This window comes from Cyprinus carpio, chromosome B3, assembly GCF_018340385.1.
Source record: "Cyprinus carpio isolate SPL01 chromosome B3, ASM1834038v1, whole genome shotgun sequence".
Lineage (NCBI taxonomy): Eukaryota > Metazoa > Chordata > Actinopteri > Cypriniformes > Cyprinidae > Cyprinus > Cyprinus carpio.
This window is the reverse complement of record NC_056599.1, coordinates 5,793,145-5,815,742: the sequence shown is the minus strand read 5'-3', so window position 1 is coordinate 5,815,742 and position 22,598 is coordinate 5,793,145. Positions and strand designations below refer to the sequence as shown.

At 37.0% G+C, this 22,598-nt stretch overlaps 1 long non-coding RNA gene and 1 pseudogene across 1 annotated transcript; both read right to left on the bottom strand.

Moving 5' to 3' along the window:
• The window catches only part of LOC122136721, a 690,060-nt pseudogene that overhangs the window by 466,487 nt on the left and 200,975 nt on the right, over nt 1-22,598 (bottom strand).
• LOC109098138 lies at nt 10,693-15,577 on the bottom strand. The gene is made up of 3 exons (XR_006154338.1): nt 15,322-15,577; nt 13,857-13,916; nt 10,693-10,781 (listed from the first exon to the last, which is right to left on the bottom strand). It is a non-coding gene; the product is annotated as an uncharacterized LOC109098138 (long non-coding RNA).

Genomic DNA, 22,598 nt, shown 5'->3' with positions numbered 1-22,598 from the left:
AAAATCACTTTCCTGTATCTAGAAAATAAAGTCAAATTGCCATCATTGTCAAACAACTGGTTCACTAACACTCCATTACTGAACCAATTTTCCAGAAACAAGGATACAGTTGTTCCAAATAAAAAATTGTGTGGCGAGAAATTTTGCTTGTAAATAGGTTTCCAAGCCAAAAGCATTTGCTGGTGATAACTGGAAGTTTACTAATGGAATAATTACTAATGGAATAATTACACCTTAATAAAAATGTATACCACCTAATTGTGAAAAGATATATCAAGGGATTACACTCCAAATAGAAGACTGATTGTGGAGAAAGCGTTTAAGCCAATTCATTATTAATGTGTTATTAAAAGAATCAAAGTCAATAAAATTTAAGCCGCCCCTATAAGAATTTCAAATACCAGATTTTCTAATATAATGAGTTTTATTTTTCCAAAGAAATTTAAGCAACATTACGTCAATCAGCTTACAGGTTGGTTTATCTACAAATAAGGAATGAGCAGCACAGGATAATCTAGAGATACCTTCTACTTTAGCAAAGCAAAGTTCTACCTTTCAAAAATGCATCTCTTAATAACCAAAGATTTTCTTTTCTTTTTTTTTCTCTCCATATTTGGGTTGAAATTCTTAGTTTAGTATTTTTTAATATTTTGATTCCTAAATATGTGACATTCTCTTTGATGGGAATATTGCAGATAGAGGATGCAGCACATTTTTTGATCGGGAGTAACTCACATTTATTAATATTGAGCAGAAGGCCAGAAACATTTGAGAAAGATAGAAGAGATGTTAAAGCAATTGGGATCTGAGAGGCATCTCTTAGAAACAATGCCGTGTCATCAGCCAATTGGCTAATAATTAATTCAGTTCCAGTAACAGAAATTCCCTTCACAGGACTCTCTTTAATATGAAAACTTAAAAATTGTGTAGCTATTAAAAACAGATATGGGGAGATGGGGCAACCTTGCCTTACACCACGCTTTAAAGAAAATCTAGGAGAAGTGTCATTAGTAAGTCGAAACTATTCCCATTACACTGAAAAAAGTGAAACTACTGTGTTGTTCTTTTAAAGTGCATTTTTACATTGGACTAAGTGAAAATCATGGTTTCTGGTTTAAACCTGTTTTGTTCAGTTTGCCTTAAAGCAAATGACGAACCCCCTAGAACAAATTAAGAGCAACAATTTGACTTGAATAGTATTTTTACTTTAAACCAGAGGTTTTCATGTCATGTGACCACATGACGTCACATCAACTCCTTGCTCGCACCAGTCAGCGTTTTGCCATCAGCGTTCGAAAATTATTTTAACGAAAATAAAGGTTTTTTCATTCACATTAATGGTTAGTGGCAGGATGGACAATTAGGCTATTACTTTACAGACAACTTGTGCACGTGTTCGCTAAAGCTAGCCAAACCATTCCATCGCAATATGTATGTTGTCTCTGTTTGACAAATGCAAAGTTAATGTAGTTATTATTTCACTGTGGTGTAAGGAAAATATAATGGTAATTTTGTGTGATAAGGCTCGTTTGTCTTTTACAAAGTTAGTGCTTGAATAAACTGTAAACTCCTTTCTCATATGCACCGCAACCGTCAACTTATCTGGCGTTAGTTAAACATTGAGTGCAGGAACTGTAATGTTAAGATTATATGAGAAGTTAATGGTGCTGTCCGAATCAATTAATGTTTGTTTGAGGCCGTGTATGTATAGAGCTGGTTATTGTTCAGCACAACTCCGGAATACAATTCTTCGAAGTTCACTTAGGCAAATGTCTGAAGCGGGACCTAATAGCATCGTTAGCCATCTAACATCACAAGTTCCGTTGGTGTTTCCCGACACCATCGTTCAAACGAACATTCACAAACTACATCGCAGACTTGTGCGGTTGAAACGACAGCTCTCCAGCTGTGGCTGGATGCGTAGTTTCTTGTTTTTATGACACGTGGACTTAATAAATCATTATCTTGAGCAAAATTAGCAACCTGACAGTAAGTACAATGTATATCTTTTTTTCGAATATATACGAATGTCATTTACACATTTTAGTTTGTCGAGATTATAGGCACCGATTTTGAAGAGTGCGCATGTGCGTACATGCTCTAGTATGCAAGAAAGATATTGAATCTGGAAATAAAGCAAAATGACTAAGAAAAAATATAATTAGTCCCCAAATGCCATGTCTGTAATTTATAGCAAAAAATCTAGTATTAATTCGATCTCAAAGGTATTAAAAGAAGTTCTTACCTCCACCACCTGCGTGACATCATTCACCAGCGTGGTTGAATGACAGATTTGCAGCAATATGGTTTTGGGAAACAGTCGTGACTAGCTAGTTGATTTGTTCAACGATGCATCGTACTATGGTGGTGAAGCAGCGAGTTAGGTAGTTGTATGAAAAACGCACCCCATATTAGCAAAAAGAGTGTGAGATTGATAGTAGTGTGTATTAAAGGCTGCAGTATGCACTGATTACTGTTACGGTTCTAAATCACCTAAATCACCTTACACAGTGCCGCTGCTAGCCATTTTGGTTCCCTAAGCATAATTCCTTTATGATGCCTCCCACCCCGACCCCCGAGAAAAAAAAAAAAAAAAAAAAAAAACGTTTGTTTTTGCCAGTTTAACTTTTTATTACCAAACATAACTCAATACCAATAACACACAATAGCAGCATCACAGTATAAAAACTTAAGAAACACTAAAAAGAGAAAGTTAAATCTTCACATCTTTGCTGACTTTGTAAACAGTAAACAGAAATAGCAAAATAAAAAAAATTATCAAAATAATCCAGACGTTTTTTTTTTTTTTTTTTGCAAATTCAATGTCACTTTGAATAATTTAAATTAAATAATCATCAATAAGTACAAACAAGAATAGTCAGTCTTCTTAAATAAAACAAAGATTTAGAGGACTAAAAGTCACAACTTTACTTACTTTGTAAACACAGTAGGCTATGTAGAACAGCTAAAAACACACATTCAAGTAAAGTGCAAAATCTTCTTAGACCACATGTTGTCAAAATAAACCAAAGACATACATTTTGAGGGAGCCATAATGCTATTCTGTATGGATCAAGCATTTCAACCAGTTTTGGGAGGCTCTATAGAACCACACGCAGGGCCGTAGCTGGGGTTTGTGGGGCCCCGGTGCAGGTTGTAACAGTGGGCCCTGTTTGAAATTGTTTAATTTGTATGTTTTTTGTATTTATTTATTTGTGATATTTACACAATGTTTTAGTTTATTCAAGTTTGTGTCCAGGTACAGAAACCGAATAATTAAATGTAAAGTATCACTGCTTAAGTCTTCACTGTAAAAAAATAAATATACAATCAAACCAAAATTTATTTAGACACCTACAACATTTCTCACATTATCACAGTTTATTTGCTATAGTTTAGAAAATGGTAATAAAATATGACAAGAACTCAAAGTTAAACTGTGTCTAAGAACAAATTCATCTTGATAATGTTAGATAACTTTGATAGAAATGTATGTAATGGAATACAATCAACCAAAACTTCAGACAGTTGTTAGTATGACAATATTTACACATCTATCAATACTTTGTTGACTAATTACCAAAAAAAAAATGCTTAATTTTGTTCAGTCTGTGGTGGTGTGAAAAAGTTAGCATTAGCAATTCAGGAAAAAAACATAAACAAAACATGGTCAGGTCAAAGTGTCTGAATATTTTTTTTTTTTAATCAGTTTCACTAGTTCACTGTATGAAGAATTTTTGGGTATATGTCACAGTTCGCTTTATTTTGCTATACTCCCTTTCATAAATTATAGTGTCCTGCACCTACTAGTAAAAAAAAATAAAAATAATAATAATAATCAAACATTATATCTGGTGTCTGAATAATTGTTGGTTTGACTGTGCATAAATTCTTGTTAAAACTACAAAGTAATTCTGTCGAGAGCAGTGAGTAATTTTCTTTCTTTCATTTTCTTGGATCAACATTACAGCAGCTAGTAGCTAAATTAGGCGCGGTCACTTTAAGAGACAATGAATGCATCCAACATAATAGACATACGATTTTTTTTCTCCACTGTTTACTTTCACTTAAGACATAACCAATAGTTTTTTCGAACATACTTTCTAAGATGGATATTTTGACATATGCTGTATGTATTTGTCAGTACAAGAGCAAAAAGAGGCAAATTCGGTGTTCAAGCGTTTGAGAAGCCTCTCTCTGCATGAGCCCTGAACACCAGAACACCGCGGTGCTGAATTGGGCTCTTTCACATCCTTTTCTGTTTATTTAAACTGCGATTTATATTTGTTCGTTCAGGTGCAGGAGGAAGTTCGAGGAGAGCTCGGTTCAATGTTGCTGTCTGTGAGACGCGGCTCTCCGCGTGCGCACTGAACACAGCGCGCGAGTAAACCAGCTACTCACTTCAGCTTTTCCGCGTCTGTGTTTGGATGGTTTAAAACTCTTTTGAATGTTTAAATTGGCAAGGTTTTAAAACACGTGAAAATGATAAGCTTTCGTGACGACGCGCAGCAGTGGCCTGTCAACTTTCCTGAGCGTCCAGACGGTTGAGATCGCCGGGGGCCCCCCAATCAGTCGTGGGCCCCTATAACCGTCACCACCTTTCACCCCACTAGCGACGGCCCTAGTGGGGTGAAAGGTGGTGACGATTATAGGGGCCCACGGCTGATTGGGGGGCCCCCGGCGATCTCAACCGTCTGGACGCTCAGGTCCACACGTCTGCATTTCCTCGCTGCAAAATCACTAATTAGGTCATCATGTCATATTATAAAACAAGTGGAGCAGTGTGATTGAGGGTTAACCTTATTTTGTGGAAATTGATTTTGTTACAGCAATGTGTACTCTTAACCTTTTTTTTTTTAATATATTTGTTTGTTGTGTTAAAATTATATTGTGTTTTGTTTTTTCTCTCTTTTTCTCTGTTGTTTTTTATATTTTTTGCCCCTTTCCCTCCTTTACAAACTGCAACTACAAACACTAATTGACACACCTGTAGAACCCCGCTTACATCAGCGATCTAATTTGCCAGCTGATCAAGTCATTCGGATAAAAAGGGAGCTAGATCTCTTACCGGGAGACGCTCTGGACGGAGGAACGAGCCGTGTACTGAAGCGGATGGGCGCTCACTGATCTTCTCGCCCCTCTGTGTTGTTGCTGACTGGATCTCCTGTACGCTGGTAGAACGGAATCTCGGATTCTGCAGTGTCAACGCTCACGAACCCCGATTGAAGGGAAGTGATTCTTTCTTTTTCCCACGCTGATGCGCGCGTGTGTGTGCTTAGCATTGTGTTAAGGAGTCGTTCTTAGTTGTTCATCTCTGTAAAGGTGACAGATTCAGGGGAGCCGGCGGCAGAGTGGCAGACACGATAGTATTGCTGATGTGTCCATTTGAAGTATAGGAAAGGAAAGTTGTTATTCCATTCATCTGAGTTTTTGCAGTTGTCGGCTACGTGCAAACTACCCAATGACTTTTCCGATTTCCCCACTGACAGACGTGGGGCGGCGCTGTGGAGATCCTGGTCCTGGATTCGGTTGAAGCCGGTCATTTGAGATCCTACTGAAACAGACACTTTTTTTTTTTTTTTTTTACCAGTGGCAGGGGAATCACTGGGCTGATTTCAGACCGGACTTTGGTATTACCCTGGGCAGAATATTGGACAAGTTATGGTTTTATTGTCTCCGCTGAGTTGAGGAGGAGATTGTGATGTGGATATGTTTTTTTTTTTTTTTTTTTTTTTTTAAGCTTAGCTTTTAATGTAATAAAACGCCATTTGAGATTTATTGTGTCTTTCTCTCTGTGTTGGTGTGGCTGGGAAACTAAATTTGCAATTTAATAGATTTTTAATCTGTTACAATCATATGACAGCTCCTGAGCCACTTCACCATTGATGCTGATGACAGCAAGACCACTTAGACGTTCCTGCCCCATTGTTGAACGCAAGTATGTTTTAATGAGCTTTAGTTTTGAAAAACTTCACTCAGCAGAGGCAACTGTAACAGGGAGAGTTAATGCAACTCTAAGAGCAACCCAGAGATTTGGATACACCTCTTGAAGGCTATTCTCATGGAGAAATGTGAGCAACTCCAAGACAGTTGTCTGTGGGGACAGTTGAGGAAGGTTGATTATTTCCTGAACCATCTCAAGTCCATCAATATCAGAATTTCCTTCCTCAGTCAGTGTCTTCTGCACTTCAGTGCATTTTTTTTATTTTTTTTTTTGTAAGTCCTCCTTGGACATTCCGTGCACTCTGCTGAAATAGAGCAGCACTCCAAATTTGTCTCTGACCTGAGTCATGGTGGATGCAGTGACATCAAAGCTGGGTCCAACAACCACTATTGAAAAAAACATTTGCCTCAAGCCTTTTGAGGGCATCACTGAAGGGCTCGTCAGCAGTCTCCTATGCAAAACTGCCTTTTGTGTTCCTTACAGAGCCTTGTTCTCCTTTGAGCTCTGGCTCTATGTTCATGGCTCACAAAGCTCCTTGGCAGATGACACTCCAGAGTGCCTGTATCTGGAGAGGGAGGTTTTGGCATTGTCAATGAGCCTGACAGGAATGTCAAGCTGCATTGAACTAGTCTGCAGAAGCTTGTTTACTTGGTTAGTGGTCGTAAGAATTTCACACCAGACAACAGAACAGATCAGAAATCTAAAAGATGCCACCTCTTCTGCCAGGGCTTGAGCCTCTATTTTTGCGACTGAGTCATTGACAGTTTGCCTAGTCTCGATGAGCGCATTTCTGATTTCTTAATTTGGCTTCTGGCAGCTGTGACACTCTTAAGCCTGCTCTCCCACCTCACATCACTCCATGATTTCACAGTCAGGTTGACGTGTTTTTTCAAGTAGCTCCTGAGAAGAAACAAAATAGCTTCTGCAAATAGCCAAAATAGCCAGTGGCATCCCTGGATGACTTAGCAGCATCAGCTATGACAAGATTAGGAAGGAACAAACAACGCCCTCAAATTAAGTTGTAGCAGTCGGGCCTGAACTCCTTGCTTTTTCCCCTTCATGTTTGCTCCATTGTCGTAGGTAGGCCTGTCCGCGGCAATTATCACAAAAAAACCGGAATGGCTGAGTTCCTTCAACTTGTCATAGAATGACATATAGACAGTCGGTTTTTTGCAGTTCAGGCCCTAGTTGTTTCAACCACCTCCATATAACCAAGGAAATACTCCCTTGATATTTGGCTTTGGCACCAAATCAACAATTCGCACGATGAGGGACATTTTGTTCCTTGTGGCTTATATCAGGTGTACAGTCAAGAATAATGGAGAAATATTTAGCTTCCTGAATCTATGTCTGGATTGTTTGTAATGTTTTGGTGGAGATGATCTGGATCAGTAATTTTGTGTCTGCTGTCCAAGATAATGCGTTCGGGAGCTTTCATCAGTTATCTTGGTCGGGTGGTTCTCCATCACGGGATCAAAACTGGCTAAAAGCTCCACTTCCTTTAAGAAGTTGCCATTGTCTGGCTCATACAGACACTTTGAAGAGCCTCTAAATGACAAATTCCTTGAGGCAAGAGATAGGGTTATTTTAAGTAAGCGTTTGAGAACATCTCGCCACCTTCTTTTTTTCTGCCTCCAGCAATGTCAGTGCCTGGTGGTCTTTTGTCATATGTCTGTAAACGCATGTCCAGTTCTCTCCATTTAAACATGCACTGGGCATGGTCTGAGCTACATTCATGACTCCTCAAACTACTGTTTATGTTGGACCAAGTCACTGTGGCCCTCTGCAGTCAGCTTTATAGCTTTCAAACTGAAAAGCTTACACGCAAAAACAGAACACACCGCATTGTTCTGTTTGTGAGTAAACAAGCCCACTTCTCATGATTTTCTCTCCATTTGAGAGCGTTTTGAATTGTAGGCTACTATGAAACGCCCTGCCATCTAGTCCCTATGGAAAATTAAAATCTGATTGGGACTTTAAATGGGCCTCTTTGTACTATTTCAACACGATCTTCCTCTAAACCTTTGACGGCCAAAAAGCAGGATCAGTTGGAGGGGGCACACAGGTCTCTACTTTGTCACCTGCTGATGGACTCTCAATGACAGGACTTGTGCTTTCAGAGGGGGTGGTTATACTGTTGTGTATCTGTCCCTAAACTGCTGGATGAGGGTGGTTGATCAGGGGCTTGGTCCTATTGTGGAGTGTACAGACCTGCTGTCCGGCGGCTTGTGGGTTGATGTGTGCCTGAACTGTTGTACATGCTGCGCATCTGCTGAGCGTCATCTGCTCGTCTGTATCTCTTGCCCTTGTGCTCCCTCCTCGTACGTATCTCAGCATTGCCCCTGAAATAATTTAGCAAATACGAAGAAAAAGGATCAGTATAGAAAGAGACAAAATATTCAAACAAAGAATCTTATATCCAGCAAAAATATTATAACATTTATAACTGAAAGCATGGCAGCCAAGGAGTTCTCCCCCTTTATTCCTTATTTATCTATTATTAAAAATAAAAAAAATAAAAAAGTCTGCGTTAGATTAAACTGAGAAGGGTCATAGGCATAGCACTTGCATATTGTTGTACTACTGTTAGTTTAACTGCTTCTATTGTTCTCATTTGTAAGTCACTTTAGATAAAAGCATCTGCTAAATGAATAAATAAATGTAAATCTAATCTAATATAAAGCATAATAGAATGAGGTGCAATAATGCACACAAATCAACAGTAATGTTTGCTTTATATCATTCATAATGACATTTTTATTTATATTTATTTATTTATTTATTTATTTATTTATTTATTTATTTAACAGGAATTGTTAGCCTACCATGTGCACTGCACTGACTGCTAACTGTTAACGTTACTGAGAAAGTATTAACCACCGTTACGTCAAAATAAACCATAAACTACTGCTCAATATCTAAAGAAAGATAGTTAAAAAAAAAAAAAGTAACAGCTAGCTGGCGTCAGGTCAGTTATTTTTAAAATAGGTAATGTTTAACAGTAAATTCTCAATTTAGCTTGCACCGAAGTTGTAAGTTATAATAACATAGTTTGTTAATGCTAACATTACCGGGATTGGGGGGGTGGATGGAGGTGTACTTTCTAGACTAGACTAGAGCAATTATTAAATATCTTTCTTGTTCCCCCTTTTTAGTTACATATACATGGCTAAAATGTGCCTAATACAGCGGCGCTGTATTTACACAACTAATGTCCAGTAACTAGGAGAGGATTAAAGAGGCCAGAGTCATGGGTCCAATTCACTCAATGTATTAATGAAAGAATGAATTATTTTCTCACAATTTTAACACAATGTAAATGACACAATAAAACAGCGTAGGCCTACGCAAAATAACCAAAACAATAAACAATGTCTTTGAGTCAAAAGATACAATAATGTTGATATAAGGCAGTGAAGTGGTGTTATTAAGAATACTCAGTCCCAACAAGTCCCAGGTTTCCAGAGAAGGTCCACGTAATGAAAGGAAGGTACAGGATATCTTCAGACGTCGATCCTCAGACGTGATGTCATCACACTGGAACTCGAACAGACGGTATGTTAGTAGGGATCCTTGTATGATACTGATAGGGTTAATATGATGTGGTGATAACAGTGAGGCCTGTAGCTTCCTGTGCTGCAATATTCAGTTTGTGCCCATACAGAAGTCCCATAGATCGAAATATATTTAAAATAAATAAATTTTTATATATTGAAATATCTTAAATTTAAATAGAAGAAAATATGTTTTATAAAATATATGTAAATATATTTTAAAATATATTACAAAATATATTAAAATATTTGATTTTGGCCGCTTTTTAATATTTTCCACATATATTAAACATATGTAAATATTTTTTATATTGTAAATATTTACATATATTTATTTCCCATATATGTAAATACATTTAGATATCAGACTATGTAAATATATTAATTAGCATATATGTCTGTATTAATTTCTAATATTTGTTAAAACATATTACATTTCAGTACATGTAAATATATGAATTTTAACACAAAAACACAAAACAAAAATTAGACACAAAAAAATAAAAAAAAAATCCCCAGACCAATGCAACTTAAAAACGGTGACAGTATAAATTCACTTGCTAAAATGAGCAGTATATTCAGATGACATAACACCTGCTATAGAAAAATAAGAATTTTATTGACATTGACAAAAAAAAAAAAAAAAAAACCTGTGCACACAAACTGCACAATTAAAACAAATCAAACCAGCAACTTTACTGAAATTGCTGCTTTATGATGTAAAATAAGAGATACAGTTTTTTTTTTTTTTTTTTTTTTTTTTTAGATACAGTTTTTTTTTTTTTTTTTTTTTTTTTTTTAAATTAATGAAATAAAAAATTTAGAGTTGTCTAATAGAGAGGGTGAAGGAAGAACATCCAAACCCTGCCCCTGATTCCTTCAAGATTTTATGGATTTATATAATGGTGTTTTTTCGTTAAGTAAAGGCAGTGGCAAAATTAACATGACAATACCTTGTTTTTTTTTTGTTTTTTTCTTGCAAATGCAAAATTTTATCAAAACTTGTGTTTTGGAGTGTGTGTAGTTTTAATTTGTAGAACAAAACAGTCAAAGTAGTGTCATGTTAATTTTGCCACTGTCTTTACGAAAAAACACCATTATATAAATCCATAAAAAAATCTTGAAGGAAGCAGGGGCAGGGTTTGGATGTTCTTCCTTCACCCTCTCTATTAACAACTCTAAACTCTAACAGGTCTCCTTTTTCTTCAGTTGGAACTCAGTTCCGCCAACTTGGAATTGATGGCCTGTCCCAGGTGTCCAGCAGTTGCTTTTCATGACAGCATCTGCACAAACAAAACAAAACAAAAACCCTTCAAGATATTTATGGATTTATATATATAGTGTTTTTTTTCATAAAGTAAATACAGTGGCAAAATTAACATGACACTGCTTTGATGTTTTGTTCTACAAATTAAACTACACACACACACTCCAAAAACACCAATTTTGATTAGTCAGTTGTTACTTGACATGATTCTGGTCAAGTGTTTGTACCCTTAACCCTTAAGGTCACTGCACACTATAGTCAGATATTTTCACACATTAAAAAATAAATACAACCTCACGTTGTGTCAATCACGTTTACACAATGCCTCCGAAACTTGTGTCTGTCATAAAAAAAAATATTGGCCCTTAACCACTGAAAGAATACTAGGACATAAGCCGCGTTTCCACCACTGGAACTTTGCCCAGGAACTATGACTTAAGGCTGGTACTCGGTGTGTTTCCACCGCAGGAACCAGGATCTAAATAAAGTTCCGGGTAAAAAAAAATGCCCCTCAGAAAGTCCCTGCTCACGAGGTAGTAGTACTTTTTCAAAGGTCTGGAACTTTCGGGGGGCGGGACTTGAGCGCTAAACATGCTGATTGGTTGAGTTCACGCAGCATTGTGATTTCAACCACCATTTATTCTGATAAATTTCAAAATATTACTGTGATTGTATCATGAAATGTAGTTTTAAAAGGTATTTCAGGCGAGAATGTAGTGTTGAGAACTCTCAAATCTGTGGTTTATTTATAAAGACAGCGCGCCTATTTAAAAATGTGTTTCGCCGATTTCGGAGACAGTCAGCTCCACGCTATCAGCAGGAGCTCAGTGCTCATGTATCCGCCGAGAGCAGTCTGAACTCGGCTAGTCCTTCTGAAATGTGCCGCTGGCTCTGATGTCTCTTTAGTGGTTAAACTTAAAATATTAGTTTTGTGTAAATCTAACAGGTAATCTTTGGTCTTCATTCAATTGATCTATGTGTTAAAGGGTTAGTTCAGCCAGAAATGTAAATTATGTCATTAATGACTCACCCTAATGCCGTTCCAAACCCGCAAGACCTCCGTTCATCTTCGGAACACAGTTTAAGATATTTTAGATTTAGTCCGAGAGCTTTCTGACCCTCCATTGAAAAGGTATGTACGGTATGTCCAGAAAGGTAATAAAAACATAATCAAAGTAGTCCATGTGACATCAAAGGGTCAGTTAGAATTTGTTGAAGCATCAAAAATACATTTTGGTCCAAAAATAACAAAAATAACGACTTTATTCAGCATTGTCTTCTCTTGAGTCATTAATGACAATTTTCATTTTTGGGTGAACTAACCCTTTAAAATGAAAATAAAAAGGAAATTGATATAATATTTCGTTTCATTGCATTGTAGGCTGTATGTATACACAGTTACCTGAACGAAGCTTATTTCTGCGGCTATTATTATGTTTAAATGAAAACGAAAGGAGGCAGAGGTATTTGATGTCTTAGCCTATTTCGTCTTATTTTAAATATACAGTGAGGAAAATTGCAGTAGCCAAGGCGAGCTGACTGATGTTAAGTACACTGTTGTTTGCAGAATTACCGGACTTGCGTCGTTTCGTCCGCGGGAGATCACACTCCCGAGTCGAACTCGCAAAGTCCGAACTACCGAGGATGCAAGTCCCAAATTTGCACAAACCAAGTTTAATGAATCTCACACCTAACATACAGCATTATGGTCATTTCACACTGCCACCAATTTTGTCCATTCATACCAATGCGAACACCCCATACCAGAATAGGGGCGGTCACACTGCACTTTTCGTTCCATTGACTTCCATTCATACGCATGCGAATGCGTCAGACCGGAAACGCAAGCTCATGCGAAAAATTTCGCATTTCGCAGCGTTCCAAAGTTCAAGTTTGGTGAACTCTGACCCGCGAATTCGCATCACGTGAAGACGGGGGATCAGTAGAATATCAATACGTCATTGCGTGACCTCTCTGTACAGAAATTAAAAAATTAAGGAAGCGCTAATTTTAGCCGTAGCGCAGCATCCTATTTTATATAATACATCTTTAAAAGATTATTAAAAAAAAAAAAAGCTTCATGGTTCGCAGTGTCAACGGAAACAGGAACAAATGGTACATTTGAATGAGGACACGTTTTATAATTTTTTTATTGCTTAGTGTGTATGTATTTATATAGAGAGAGAGACAGACAGAGAGTAAAACATAATAAAACGCTTTCGACGCCGTCGCAAAAGGCACAGTACAAGCACATTAATCCATGTTGTAATAACTGAGGGGAGACCGTTAACAGCTCCCGCCCATATTCGCAGCGGTGTCCGAAAAAATTTCGCACGTTCAAAGTCTAGTGTGACCGCCCCTTATGGCAAGTGTGAAAAGTTAATTTGCAAAAACTGATAAACGCCATTTAAAAAAATAAATAAAAAAATGTGCATTATTCTCCACGTCTAGCGCGATCTGAACCCTAAATATGTTTGGTCAAAAAATCCGGTATTGTCCACTTTCAAGGCATAATATAATTCAATATAATTCAAATATTAACACTGGTGGTTATAAATGTAATGTGAAGCCTTTACATTCACAATGCTCATTTTGATCTTGGTGGTGAAATGTGGCAGAAAATTCTGCTGGACTGAAATTTAGTCTTTGGTGAACAGTTTTCAAGAGTGCAAATAAGATTTTAAGTTTAAAGCACCTTTCAAGCTTGTGTGAGGTTTCCACAAGCAACAAAGTCTACTTGAACAAACACTTTACTACATTTAAAGTTTAGAAAATCTTACTTATAATTCCCACCTTCACCATCGATCTGGCATGGCAAAAGACCATTACAGACTGTTTCACTTTGAAGTGAGGCACAGTCACAGTACTCGGTTCTGTCTTACCAGTATTAATTTTCATTTCAAAGCACTTTTTTTATTATTATCTGTGTCTCATTTTGAATTATGCTGTACCTCTCTGGTTGTAGTGTCCTCAGTGCAGTGTTAAACAGGATGGGCTTGTAAGACATACAGGACTCAAAAAATATTTGATATTTATTTGACATATATTTTTAATATCTGATCAACTTCTGAATGTTTGAGGTTTTTCTTACTAGTCAGATGGTTCATAGTGCCTGGAGAAGTTCTTCAGCAAGAGGTCCACTCCAACTCTGCTGCACAATCATCGGCATGGAAGATTATGGGAACATAAACAATGTGTCACAGAACCAACAATACGTAGTATACAATGTCAGATTTATTAGAAATAAACTACAGCAGAGGTGAAATGCAGAAAAGAGAAAGAATAATGTACAGAACATACAAAAAATCTTAAGAAAAGAGCATTTACGTTTTTAGGTTTTAAAGATTCTTGATGATATAGGTGAAATATATTGTATACATACATACATACACACACACACACACACACACACACACACATATATATACATAAATATATAAATAAATATATATATATATATATAAAAACGGGTATATATCGTTTAGATTTGTAATGTTTTCTCTTATGCTCATCAAGGTTGTATTTAGTTGATCAAAAATACACAAAAATAGTAATATTGTAAAATATTATTGCAATTTCGTAATATTGGTTTCCTTTCTTATTATACTTTAAAATATAATTTTTATTAATTTACTTCTGTGACGCAGCACTGTATTTTCAGCATCATTACTCAGAAAATCATTCTAATATGCTGAGTTATTATCAGTGTTGATAATATTATCAACTGTTGTGCTGCTTAATATTTTTTGGAACCGGTGTTTCCCATAAATAAAATAAAAAGTTAAAAACAACAGAAGTTATTCAAAATAGAAATTTTGACAAATGGATAAAAAGTGATACTGTTAGAATATTAACACCTTAATCCTTGCTGAATAAAAGTATTCTAAAAGTTTCTTTAAAAAAAAAAAAAAAAAGGAAATGTACTGACCAAACAGTAGTGTATATTTAACACACACACACAAAAATATATTTTGAATAAATACTGTTATTTATACTTTTTATTTATCAAAGAATCCTTAAATAATATCACAGGTCCCAAAAAATATTAAACAGCACAACTGTTTCCAACACTGATAATAAATCAGCATAATTTAAATGATTTCTGAAGGATCATAATGATGCTGAAAATTTAGCATGGGTTTACAGGAATCAATTATATTTTAAAGTATATTAAAATATAAAACTGTTATGTTAAATTGCAATGATACGCTATTTCACAAAATTACTTATTTTTTATTATCTGTGTGTTGTTGTTGTCTGTGTTCTGGAAGCTTGTGACACTAAAACAAATTCCTTGTATGTGCAAACATACTTGACAATAAAGCTCTTTCTGACTCTGATTTGCGTGGGTGTAATAGATATACAGTAGGCCTACTACAGTACAAATGTAAATGCTTATTTTTCAATTAAAGATAACTTATAGAATTAATGGACTGCTTTGGGTGCTTGACACTTCATTGGTCGTTTTGTTGTTTAAGAGTGATATTCAAGGTTAAGAGTACGCTGTTAAGTTATTTAAATATAAATAGTTTCATCTAGGTATTTAACATCATTACCTACATTAAAGAAAGATGACTTTCCTTATTGAGTATGTCTTCCCTCAGGTAAAATGCACGTTTTCTTGCATGGTTGGATGTTGGAATCACGTTGTTTGCATTCTCCCAAAACTGATTAGCTGAAGTCGAAACGCGGACGTTAAAAAACCTAACTCGGTTAGCGCGAGTCCAGCTCGCTGTGAAGCGGGAGCGAGCAGCCGACAGAGGATTCCGCTTGGTCTTAAACCCTCCCTCGAACGGCTATGCTCACAAATCAAACACTTGTCAAAAAAAAGAAAAAATGATTGGTTTGGTATTCGTATGGTCTAGGTGGTTTACGGCATATGCCTTAAATACGGGACAAACTGCGTTCCCCTTGTCAAAAAATCCTAAAGGATTCCAATAAGAAAACTGTACAGGATTCTAATTGGAATTTCTATCATATTTTGGAACCGTTCCTATAGGATTCCGATAGGAATAGTCTTATAGGACAAGACATAAATATTGTTTATATGGGATTTCTTTTTTTTTTTTTTTTTTTTTTTTTTATTCCAAAGGTACACTTTTCCATTGTATTTGTTTTATGAACAAATAGTACTTGCAGTTTGTTTAAACTCACCCTGATGTAGACATTGTTCATTGTATGTTGCACAACCTTCAGTAACATTGTAAACAACATGAGAGGTGATTTGTGCAGCACACAGCATTAGTGCAAAAATTTCTAAAGCACTGATAATGGATTGATCACGCACACACGCGCAAAGACACGTACACTCACACAGAGACACACACTCACACACACACACACACACACAGACAGACAGAGACACATGCACACATGCTCTCTCTCCCTCACACTCACTCACAAAAGGTGTGTGGAATGATTATTTTATGTTTTACACCATGTATTTTACATATTTTTTTGGTAGTTTGTTATTGCTTTTATGTTCAGTGTTCAGAATGTGATTGTAAAAAAAAAAATATTTGTTGTAGGCCTATACTTTTACTCCTGTTTATTTCTGGATATTGTTGTCGGTTATTTACACTTTTTTAAATTTTGTTTACATTCCAAAGTTATTTTTTTATTTATTTTTATTTTTTTTTTTTTACATTTGAATCATTACAATGTTCAATAATATGCAACTACAGTCTGACTCTGAGTTTTGTCCTTTAGGTGTGACTTAGGTGGCATTTATGAGCAGTTGGCCACATCCAGTAAAATTATTGGCTTTCAATGGCCCTCTGCTGGTCAAAACAAGGTATTGCTTAAAAACTAATCTCCTTAGTTTTTTCACTAACCTCCAGATGGCAGAATTCTACACCTAACACCTAGATCAATATCCAGAAACGATTTAAATTAAATTTAGATAATAATTTAAGTGATTTTTTCATAAAAAAAAATGATATTTCACATAGAAGCTAATGGTGTAGTTGCAGATTTTTGTGGCAAATGGGTACAAAAGTACTTCAAATCTCCCAAAACACAGCACTAATGCATAGATGAGGAGTAAACAACAAAAAAAAAAAAAAAAAAAAAAAAAAAAAAAAATATGATATATTATTTGTATTATTGAAAATGTATATATTTTCTACAATTAAGCTTTCAATTTTGGGGTCATATTGATTAATTAAAACATGCTCCTTTCATAAACTGTGTTCATACTGAATTGTGAGCTAGTGTTAACATTATTTGATTTGGCTTTACATTGAACTTTCAGAATCTGCTTACACCACTGAGCTGATGTTAAACTTTATAATCAAAATGACGTTATGTGACAATGCTCAGCACTATGATATCAGAATGCTATACTTTGTAAAACATTTTTACCACGCCAATAAAGCTACTTTAAATATCAATTTGTCAATTTTTCAGACCATGTTTCTGTTTATGGTATTTAACACTGATTACTTTCATGTGACTGATCAAGCTATTATATGCAGCAAAAATGAGTAACAAAATGCTTTCTTTGTGTCCAGATTTGACTAATGCAAAAACTTTGATAAATATGTATTAAATAATGTCTAAATATATATCCAAATTCAAGTAACTAATTATGTGGGAATCCAAAGTTTCCGGCCATTATAGGGAACACACAGCCATGTTTATATATTTATATATAGAGAGCTAAACCGCCATCTAGTGGTTACACGATAGTATTACACATGATAAATGGTGACCAAGTTAGAGATATATATTTTAATAAACCCTTTTATTACAACATGTTAAATAAAACATTATTTCTGTTGGTACAATTATTATTGAACCAAATTTGTGTGGATCAGATCAAAATGGATCAGTAGATACGTACAATTTTACATGTATTAGGCTAGTGCAGATACTAGACTTTCAAGTATAATCCAAATTACAATATAATATTACAAACTAATATTTCATATAGCCTGTTGAGGAAGAGAAGGAAACTACACAGCTCCAAATTCAGTAAGAACACATAGCCTAATGGTACACAACTTATAAAATATCATGTTTTTTTTTTTGTTTTTTTTTTTTGTTTTTTTTTACTGTATGTGTCCGTTAAAAGTACCATTCCTGCAGCAAGAATTATTTTGAACTAAATGAAGATGAATGTCTTGGTTAATGTCTTGGTCTTGGTGCATGATGTGTTTATTGAACCAATCAGATAAGAGTAAATGAAGAGTTAGCGAGAGGCTCATTTGATTGGCTACAAGAAGAAGGTGGCCCCGCCCTCCCCCTCACGCTTGCAAATCTCAGTTAGTGAGAGAATCGTGCCAAAATTGTAAGCGCAGAGAAAAGAAAGACGGAGCTGTACATATCGGATTATTTCGGGAAATTCTTGCCCCACATGCACAACAGGTCATTTAGACATTTGCAACAGTTTGTTTTTTACACATACAGATTGGTTCTATGCAGTCAATCCGTTTTGCAGTTCTTTAAACGGTTGTTTTCGCTTGCAAATCACCGTTCACAGGCTTGCTGTGCTTTTGATCGTCTTTTGGCGAAAAAAACTTGCCAAAAGTGTAAGCGCGGAAAAATGGAAGTCAGAAGCATACAGATCATATTTATTTTGCTTTAGCATGAAGCTGCAGTTTCACAATACATGAATTACACTTACAAGTAACAGTAAAATGCTGCAAATAATTTTCTTGTGCTTGAAACGCGATTTAATTTACGCTTACAGTCTTATGTACACTTCCACAAATATTACCCTGCGTATGCAAATCTTTATGACGTAATTTTACCTCCATAGTCGCTGCGTAACATCAAACCATCCTCATCGATCAGTACACCAGCAGATGACGCTCCTACGTGACAATTCACAGCCACCGGAGAGAACGCGGGCCCTGCAATCTCCTCCGTAGGAGATTTTACCAGAATGTCATCTCTAGAATTATACGTTTTCAGCATGTTAATATGACAGACCCTTCGCTGTCGCTTCCTGTCAGGCGTTTTAATCACATAGTCAGTTTCACTCTTTTTACCCACGATTTCATACGGTCCAGCAAAGCATGCTGACAATGCAGACACGGGTATAGGCAACAACACTAATACTCTGTCTCCAATGGAAAATGAACGAAGAACTGTTTTTTTTTTTTATCAAATCGTTTCTTCATATTACTCTGAGCCTGAGATAAAAAATCTTTAGCCAAGAGTCTACAAACATAATCCAGCACATTAACCTTTGGACTCAAGTCACAACTAATGCCTAGCATTTGTTCCTTAAGCACTTTTAACGGTCCTCTAACAGAATGTCCGAAAACTAGATCAGCTGGGCTAAACCGTAATGACTCCTGTAATGGCTCCCGAATAGCGAATAAAAAAAAAAGGAATTCCCTCATCCCATTCGTTTACCCATCTCCACACAATACTTCAGCATTGATTTCAGAGTTTGGTGAAATCTCTCCAGGGCTCCTGGCTTTCGGGATGATATGGACTTGACACACAATGTTTTATATTGAGCGAACTCAATATCTGCTTAAACAATTTTGAAAGGAAATTCGTTCCCTGGTCAGTTAGGACAAATTTCGGCAATCCAAAAGTAGAAAAAAAAGGGACTTAATTACAGCTTTAGCAGAAATCGTACGTAAAGGTATGGCCTCTGGATAACGAGTAGCAGAACACATAATAGTGAGAACTGGTTACCCGATTTTGTTTTAGGGAGCGGTCCCACACAATCCACAATTACGCTCTCAAACGGCTCACCCAAGGCTGGGAATGGCACAAGCGGAGCCGGGGGAATAACTTGATTCGGTTTTCCCATATATTGACAAGTGTGACATGAGTGACAAAAATTTGCTACATCCTTCTTACGTCCAGGCCAGAAAAAGTGTCGCAAAATACGGCCATACGTTTTAGTAACCCCCAAATGTCCAGATAAAACGTGATCATGAGCCAGGGAAAGTACATGAGGGCGATAGACTGAGGGAATCACCACCTGGTATACTGATGCACCCTCGTCACTCACAGTGGTGGTCGGTTGCCATTTACGCACCAGCAGAACATTATCTATAATATATGAAGCACCCTTGTCTTTACCATCCCTTGCTGCAATGAAACACTTAGAAAAAGTTCCATCCGTCTTCTGAGCCTCCACAACTTCCTCACGAGTAACTGATAAGGGTAAAAGAACATGGGACCTTAGTAACTTCCGAGTCTTTACTAATAGGATCACCCTGTGCAGAAACTTCACCAAACTCATCAGCTACACACAAAAAGGTATCTTTCAATACAACCTCATCACCTTTTTTTCTTACCCTGCGCACGAGTGGAGGACGCATGCGGAAAAAATAATTCAGGGTAAGTCTGGGCTAACTCGTCTGATTCCGGTGGTTAACATAGGGTTGTCAGCTACTTCTAGTGCCAGCAAAAACTCTCCCTCCAGCCAGGTCGTATCCTAAAATAAATGATACCCCCTCGAACTGGAAGTGCAGAACGCACCCCCACATTGACAAATCCAGTGACTAAATCAGACTTCACATATATACGATGTAAAGGCATCTTCACAGCTTCCATACAAAAACCCTGAACTAAAATGCTAGATCCTAAATGTGACTGATCAGAAAAGGGCAACGCATCAGCACATATAATGAGTAAGCAGCTCCAGTATCACGCAAGATCTGTATTTCCACCTGCTCCTCAAGCTTACCACTAAATGATACAAATCCTCTCAATAAGAAAGGTTTGTACATACCATCAGGTAACACTTCTGTCCGATCTTCAGGAACTGTGTTCACAAAAGCAACAGGCTTCTGTTGTGGCGAACTCTGCTGTTTGCGTTTCAGCACTTAACAATCTGCAATCACGTGACCAGCTTTATGGCAATAATAGCACTCACGTCTCTCTTTCGATTGTTCATTCGCCATCCTCGCCTGTTCATTAGCAGGTTTCCCCTGAAATAACTGAGGCTGAGAAACAACAGTCGCGTGTGTGCAGTCGTTTCTCTCCGTGCGCGCACTAAAAAAAAAAAAAAACACATTCTTATGTGTGAGTGCAAACTCATCAGCGCACACGGCTGCCGTGGCAAGATCAGTGACTTTTTGCTCATTCAAATACAGAACAATGCGTTCCGGCAAGCACTTCTTAAAATCCCCAAGTAACATTAATTCTCGGAGAGAGGAAAAATCTGTTACTTTACTTGATACACACGATTTATCGAATAACACCCCTTTCTCGCGAGCGAATTCAACAAACGTTTGATTCACATTTTTCTTGAGGTTTCTAAATTTTTGCCAGTAAGCCTCTGGGACTAACTCAAACAAATGAAGGATAGCGCTCTTAACGGTCTCATACTGTAAACTATCCGCTAACGAAAGTGCAGAAAAAACTTCCAAAGCTTTTCCTGGCAGCCGACACTGCAACAGTAATGCCCATACATCTTTTGGCAATCTTAAAGAGACTGCTATTCGTTCAAAAACTCCAAAATAGCTATCCACCTCCGACTCTCTGAATAAGGGCACCAAGGGAAGATTTTTACTCACATCAAATGCAGCCGAGGCTGTAGAAGCTCGAACTGCAGTATCTTTACTCACTGAGTTAGAAGTGACTGGGCCAGCAGTGACAGATGCGAGCTTCCTCCCCTCCATCTCTAACCCAGCGCAAGTTCACCACTTTCTCAGCATCTATCTCCAGTCCATGGATTTTGAGACGCAGATCCATGGCCCTGACGTACTTGCACCCTCCCTCCGCTTCCATACAAAGCCGGGCTAGACGAACTTTCAGTTTCGACTCCTCTATCGATCCCGGCGCGAGCAGAGAAAATGGCTCAAAGGGTGGCAAACCTACTCAGGCTTCGACCTCCGTCTCTGTCCCAGCAAGTTTTACAACTTCCTCCTCAGCCTTTGGACTCTCATAATTTTGCACAACTTCTGCGATTTGATCTGCTTCTTCCTCCGCCTCAGATAAAACCAAAATATCCATTTCCACCAATCGATGCAATAAGAAATCTTTAATTTCCCTTTTTAATAATTGCTGCCCGACAGAAATTCGGAAGTGGTCAGCTATAAAACGATCAATTCATCTTTCCGACATCTCTCAAACGCCTCAAACGAAGGATTCTCATGTACAATGTCATAATGAAATTTACAAACGAACCATAGGCTACCCACTAAAATCCACAAGAAAAACACCCACACAATCCCTAAATCATTTTCTAATGCACTCAACAAATGTACTAAATCCTTCTCTAAAAGTACTCAACAACTTGAACCAGCACCCCAAACAATGTCTACAGGCTTTAAGGAACGGACAAACCCCCACATTTATGTTACGTCCCCAAAATTGCTAAGGGCATGGGGGAACAACATAAAATAATATAGATAATTCCCGGATTAGTTAATCCTGTTAACGTGTTTAAGGTGCTGGTGCAAAAGGACACAAGGACAAAAAAAATAGGGTTTAAATCATGAAAATACATGTTTATTTATAGCACCAACGGGCACAAAAGAGAGATACAAATACCGTGCCCAGGGAGTAGGAACCTGAGCGGGGCTAAATTAAAGAAATAAACAAAACAAAACCCATTATCTAACTACATTCCCATCCCCACTAAACTACTACAATAAGGAAATAAAACAAAAACAAAGTCGATGGTGCTCCGCACGCCCTACCTAACCTACACCTACACCCTACCTAACCTTACCTGATGTATTAACACGGGTTTCCCTAGCTGTTGCATAAATGGAAGTCACGTGACATACTTTCCTGCTCACTACTCCCTGGCCGGTTATAAAGCAATATAAAAAAAAAAAAAAAAAGTAAGAACAAGTTCAGCGTAAACCAAAAATAACAACCACTAATAGGAAACAAATGGTTAACTCAGAAT